Below are 7,031 nucleotides of genomic sequence, written 5' to 3'. Positions count from 1 at the left end.
TTTTAGTGTTGTTTATTTTTAAAAAATTTTTTTTTTTTTTTTATATATTTTTTATATGTTTTTTATTTTTAATATTTTGTTTATTTCTCTTTATGCCTCTTTGTGCCACAGAGGCCCTTTACTCTGTTAATCCATTTAAATTTCGCAATTGCGCATTTTTTTTTTCCAATGTAGTAAACACAAATTGTATAATTGCAAATTTCGCACAAACTTCCGCAAGTTTTTTCTTTTCTAAGTGAAAATATTAGCTTGATTGCATACAAATGCAAAGTGAATGTCAGTTTTTATGCATATGTACATACCACGTGTGTGTGTGCGACGCCCGCGCAACATTTGCTTCCTCCTTCGCTTTTTCCTTTCATTGCAGCTTTTTTTATTCGCACAGAAAATTATTGCACTATTAGCTCGCATAATGAAGGGAATTTAAGTATTTTTTTAAGCTCAAGTTTTGCCTTTTCTTTGTTGTGAGGATGACGCGTTTGCTTTTTGAAGGTTTGGCAAACTTTCTAAAGTTGCAGTTAAAAAAGTTCCGGTGAACTTAAAAAAATGTATACATAATATTAAAAGCATTAAAAATTTTAATTTATTTTATGTTCAAAAGTCTTATTTTAGTTTAAAATAAAAATAACTTGCCTTTACAATACTTTCACCAAATATTACATAACTTCTTTTAGTATTGCATGCCAAGTACATGTAATTTTTTCTAATTTTTAATGAAAAAATTTATACGAATCTGAAAATATAATATTTCATAAAGTTATTTGTATAAAAACTCTCTACCATCTATTTATTTTCCATTCCACTAATTAGTTTCTACAAATTACTTTATTATTAAAAATAAATTAAACACCTGCAGTGTGATCGTAAATTTCTAGCCTCAAGTGTTTCCATTAGCTTTAATTGCAAACATTTTCACTTACGTACTCTCTATTCGCGCGATTTCACACTTTTTCCACGGTTATATGACCTTCTCTCACGCTCCCAACTGATAACAGTCTTACAAAGCTCTTGTGCTTAATGAGAGTGTGTCCAAGGCAAATTGTTCGTAGTAAAGTGATTTTTAGGACACACAATTTTGTTTAAAGGGTCAGCTACATTTTTTGTTGTTTACCATTATTTTGATTTGAGTCTTTATATAACGTTTTTAAAAGCTCATTTTAGAACTCATTACGATGAATGTTTACTTTTGAAAGGCATTGGATCCAACAGCAGATGATTTGAAACAAATAATGTTCTACGCTTGTCAATTCACAAAGACTTTATAAATATTTCTAAAGGGACGTACTTCGTTTACGAGACCTCAAAAATTTTGTTTGTTTGAATTTTGTATCAACTGTATCTGTATGTAGGTAAATTTTGGATATTCTCTCGACGAATGTTTGCTTTTGAAAGCCCATGTATGCAAGAGCATATTTTTTGAATGCTCCTCTCTTATTAATCCACTAGTATGTACATACATATTTCTAACACACTTCAGACCTCATACATGTTAGCTTTTTTATCAGCCGATTATTTATCAGAATTCCGAAATTTCGTATTGTGTTCGGCCTGGCTTTCAATAAAACTGCAGAAAAAACGTTGGATCTTTAGTGAAGTCAAAAATACTTTGGACTAGCATTTCTTCGTCACAATGGATCCCATTGCAAATGAACTCAATATCTTGCAGTTACATATCTCAGCGATCTTTTCTTCGGCATCCGAAGACTAACGTGAATATAATCATCTGAAATGTACAAATTGCAAATAGCGTTAAGATTTGCCAATATGTTTTGCAGACTTCAAAGCTCTACGGTTAATTGCTGGCCGATTCAGTGAGATTTTTGGCTTGTTGGTTGACATTCAGTGCTGTTTTGCTCAATATTGAGACCAAGAGAAAACGTTGGATACCATTAATATATGGTATATCTGCATAATGATCAGCGTGACCAGCTGCGTCGATTCAGTCATGTCGTATTTGAGGTACCTATTCGTATGTTCATATTTCCGTAATCTACCGTCCCAGTGTTTGAGATACCACTCTGAAATTTCCTATACGGCCTTTTTTCTCTAAGAAGCTTCCGTTTTGTTGAAACCACCGATATCGGTATACAATAGCATATAGCTATCATGCAAAATTATCAATCAAAATCAAGTCTTGTAAGGAAAATGTATTTATTTGAGTTGTGGTCACGAAAATTGGCAAAGATTATTACAACAGACAAAGCTACAATCTAAATTTACGTTACAAATTAAATTGTTATATGACAAACTTTATTATGCGATATTTTCCCAAAATTGTAGTTAAAAGTAACTCTATTATCTTTGAAAAAATTCAAGTTCCTATATAGAAAACCTTTTTATTTGACAAGATATCCCCTATAAATTTGACATGAAAATTGCCTGAGAAAACAATACCAATTAAATATCTTTTTATACTATTTTACGCTATACAAAATGCAACTGTGTAGGGTATGAGAGAAGTTTACGTTTTCTTCTTGATTGATTTTAAGATTTTTCTTACTGTTACTAACATTTTGCTGGCTTCCTATTCACGCGTAATTGAAATTGCTTTTGAGTGGTGTAAAATAGCTACAAATATTGCTTATTGATAAGAACAAAACTTATTTTGCTTACGCAAATGTGGTGAGCACATCATATGTATATGTATGCATATATCGGTATATATATGTATATATGTATAACGAAGTAACTGTTATAAGTGCACAACAAAAACAAAATCAAGCGCAAATTAGCTGACAATCGATAGTGACGGCGCTTTTTTCATTGGGTGACTGTGTCAGACGCGCTTTGCGCCTCGCTGGACGCACACCAACAATACTAAGACCCCGACTCAAACATAAGCCCTCACACATATGCTTTTATATGTACTAACTACGCGAGTATTACGGTTGTATTTTGTTTGTGCTAATTAATAAAATGCTGGCTTTGTTGTTATTGCTTTCGATCAGCTGACTTGCCTCAGAAAATCGCCGCCCCTAATATGTGCTAAACGGTGATCGCGAGTGAACAAATGTGGAGAGCGCAGGCAGCTGTGCCGTTGTGTGTGAGCGCGCAGTTTATTTTGGTTGGTGAGTTAGTTGGTTAAGTGAAATACAAAAATATTACTCATACGACCTGGTGACGTACTAACCTATTAATATGGGTATAATGTGTGTTCGAAAGCAAAATAGTGCCTGTGAGTGTATGCGTGTGATCTTCAATATTTTATTTATATTAAAGAAGACTTTGATTGCTGTTGTTGTTGCTTTTGTGTGTACTTAAGTTTCGTGTAATGCGCTTCTGTATACTGCAAAGCCGCCTGGGCCATGCTGTATCGCGCGCATTTATTATTTCTGATAAGCGTTTTGAGTTTTAGTTTTGCCTTTTTAGCTCAAAAGTGCTCTTAATACAATGTTATTGTTATGGTACTCACTATGGTTGCCATTGTTGTTGTTAATTTTGATATTGTAGCGAATTGTTGCGCTTCCAAAGAATTTCGCTTGTGTGTTTCCTGTGCTGCGGCGCCGCTTACAAACGTGTACACACCGCTTGCGCCGCCTTCACTTTACTATTTTTCTTTATGAGTCGCTTTTATCTGCGTACACATTATGTCGTGCGTATGCATGCACGCTTGTAGGTAGCTATATAGGTACATATACTAGGTAGATATGCGGTTGCCTAAGTGCTCGCGTAGTTTTGTGTGTTTGCTTAGCCGTTTCGCCTGTCATCTACTAGTGCCTTAATATCAACTTTTGTCCGGACATAACTACATAACTACATACCTAGATATTTATGTGTGTTTGCTCCGTATCGCTCATGCATCACAAGCTCAGTGCACAATTTCACCTCAACGCGGCGAGTAGGTGATTTGGCTGTCGAGTTTTACGATCAAAATTCAAAAAGTAGCATATTATTTGCCTACAACGAACAACGAGCAACGAATGGATTCAAAAAACAGAAAACAACAAAAACAAAACCGAAATTGCAAGCACAGCCCGGCAACTGCTTGCAGCGCGTATCAGTTTGACAATTCGTATTTCAAACAAATAAAATTCTAAAAAATCACAAATTTTGATTTAAGCGCTTTATCGCATAAGCACAGCTGCTTATAAGTCTAAGTGTGTGTGTGGCGCATTATTTATTGCTAATTTTGTGTTTACGCCCAAGTGCAGCGTGCATATATAGCGCTACATACATGTATGTATGTATGCCATCGTGTGTAATAAAATTTGCGCTCTCTCGCGCTAGACGCTGTGTGTGCCCGGGATCTGTGTACTTAGTAGCTTTAGTTATTTGTTCAACGAAAATTTATCAGTAACGGTTTTTGTATGTCCGATCACACGGCATTTTGCACAAAAACATATTTAAATGAGTATTTCAAAGCATTTTCATAAGAATGTTTTAAAACAATCGAAAAATATTTTTTTTTATTGCGAAAAAGTGTTCCCCAAAAATTAAAAAAAAAAACCGAGAAATATATTTACCAAACGACTGCGTTTTCTGTAAAACTTTTTAATGCTGTGCCATAAAAGTATACTAAGTTGAAAAAAAAACAGTGAGGGAATGAGAACAGGTGTTAAGTTTCCAAACCTAAAGTGCCTAAAGTGTTACAGAGCAATGAAAAATACGAATTAGTTCAAAATCTACAGGTGTGTATGTAGTATAATTTGAAAACCGGTGAATTTTGCTATACCTGCAACATGCTATTTTAACTGTGTTGTTGATATTCAGTAGAAAAAAATATATACATAAAAAATATTTTCCAAATTTGAAGATTTAATTGATTGAGAAGACCGCTTCGCATACAGCTTTTCAGTTCTCAGTTGACTGACACATGAGTGTGGTCAAATTTTCTCAGAGTCTTCAAAGCAATATGTATAGGTAGCTTCTAAAGCGCCCATGACCACTTAGCATTTGGCTTAGGTGCAAATCCAGGTCCCCATGTCATATGTCGATCCCCGAATGGATATCCGGTATCAGTCTGTAGGTTCACCGTCCTTTGAGTGAGTTGAGTTTGTCACCGCTGCTGCCATAATGTTAAGCTTTTGACTCCCTCTTCTTTTTTGACTCTTATAGATGGCTTTGATAATGTATATACTCGCTCGTATTCATCACCCTGGATGGGTCTTGTGTTTCCACATGGCTTTGAATAAAAAACTATAATTTACTGTCCGTTCCGATTACGTAGACCCGACTGTCGCCGGAACGGTACAGAAAATAGTCATCGTACACGCCACAGACCCACGACACGAAATATTGCGTTTAACGAAAGTTTTCTTTAAAAAATTGATTTTTTTGTTGGCTATATCACGGTTCAATCCCTCAGACAAAGTCATTAGTTATGATTCTATAGCATTCTCTATTGACTTTAACATTATGGCCAGCTTTATTTTAGAGGAAATGTGGACCAAGGATTCCCTTTGCCTATAGAGTCAACCAAACATTGATTTTTTGAAGATGTAACGGCATCTCAATTGTCGATTATCATCTCTCCAAATAAGTCAAGCTTGTTTACTAACGTACAAATTCAGCCAAAAGTGCATTTCTTGTGAAAGCCGAAGTCGGTGGTTCTTCCGCAAGATCTTCGAAAAATTTGATGAGCGGAACTGCAGTTGTTCCGCGCGATGAAGCACGGACTCATTCTAGTCTTCATTGATGCACTGTTCATTCATCAAACGTGCGACGCGATTGAAGGTTATTGGCTTCAATTCTTCCACGAGAGCACGCAAACCAAGTGCCTTTCCCAAAATCATCCAAAAATTGAATGAGCACAGTTCCAATTATTCCGCGCGATGGAGGACGCACTTATTCCAGTCTTCGTCGATACCCTCTTCCACAGTAGCAATATGACTGCTCATATTAACGACTGCACTCTGTCAATACCGACTCTGCTCTGTGGGTACTGACTCTGCTTTATGATTGCCGACCCTGCTCTGTGATTATGTCACCCACAACGTGAGGCACAATGTTCACATGAACCGGACCATAATTCTGGCAATGAATTTACACAAATTGTTTTGATGTAAGTAATTGTTTTGATGTAAGTGTATAAAGGAAATAACAGCTGTAAAAAGTCTGCTAAGAGGGAGCCTCATTAAAAACCCATCGTCTAAAAAAACAACCATTATTAGCATTTAATAGTGGTAAAATGATATGTATCGAGTGAAACGGAAAGCTCTTCATTATATTTCCAAATAAACACCTTTAAGTTAAAATTTGCTCGCCATTTCGATAATTTCAGCGGTCCCCAAGTTCTCTAGTCAGTATTATCGAGTATCAAATGGAAGCGAGCGTCGTGCAGTGGCAATGAGATCATGTATATATGCTTTACCAGATTTAACGTACCAATTGTGGTTAAGGTCTCGCTTTATAACCCAGCAGTACCTTTCTTCCAGCACCAATGAACTTTTCATCTCTTCTCTACTCTTCCGTCGCTTCTCTCTCTCTCTCTCTATTTGTATCTTACCAGATTGTATTGTTTTTCATTGAAAATTCAAATTCTCAACAGAGTGGACTTTATTCTTAAAAGATACGATGTAAATGATAGTGGTAGAAATACTTATCATCGTGTTGAATATTCACTAATTAGAAAAATGTACGCCTTGTTTTGTTGTCAGACTACCGAACATATTGTTGAAATCGAAAAACTAATCATTCAAACTGACCTATTAAAACCAAGATACAAATCGTTTTATTTACATTTGTACTAAAATAAATGCACCTGCGAAGGGTTTTATAACTTCCGAGCAGCAGAGGTTAGTGTTTTTTTTTTCTTGTTCCTGTGACGATTTGATATTTAAAGATGTCTGCGTGTCTCATTTATATATGATCTAATGCCAGCCAAGAAACAAATTAAGATTTATTGCTTTGCTCTCATGAATGTCATAGAATGTTTCTCAAATAATTAGTACAGTTATTGTAGTTATGCGTCTATTCAATACACACTTTTGACCTAAGCAACTGAAGCCCTGACCTTGCCTTATTATACCTGAGCTGAACCTTCTCGTTTAGACAGTAGCAAACTTATTAAATTTTTATTATTATTTGTTATC

At 35.4% G+C, this 7,031-nt stretch overlaps 1 protein-coding gene across 8 annotated transcripts in view; it reads left to right on the top strand.

The window, feature by feature from the left end:
• Positions 1-7,031, top strand: part of LOC108972603 — a 228,897-nt gene that overhangs the window by 51,998 nt on the left and 169,868 nt on the right. Inside the window, exon 1 of one of the 8 annotated variants that reach the window (XM_018939242.1) lies at positions 2,800-3,068. The exons of 6 other annotated variants lie outside the window; for them this stretch is intronic. The gene's annotated coding sequence lies outside the window, so the exon portion shown is untranslated. Of the gene's footprint in view, positions 1-2,799; positions 3,069-4,382; positions 4,629-7,031 lie in introns of those variants that run through there. One more of the 8 variants, XM_018939241.1, reaches the window with a different exon arrangement.

Source organism: Bactrocera latifrons, unplaced genomic scaffold (genome assembly GCF_001853355.1).
Source record: "Bactrocera latifrons isolate USDA-ARS-PBARC rearing strain unplaced genomic scaffold, ASM185335v1 scaffold_41, whole genome shotgun sequence".
NCBI lineage: Eukaryota > Metazoa > Arthropoda > Insecta > Diptera > Tephritidae > Bactrocera > Bactrocera latifrons.
The sequence above is the reverse complement of the archived record's forward strand: the minus strand, read 5'-3'. Positions and strand labels throughout refer to the sequence as shown.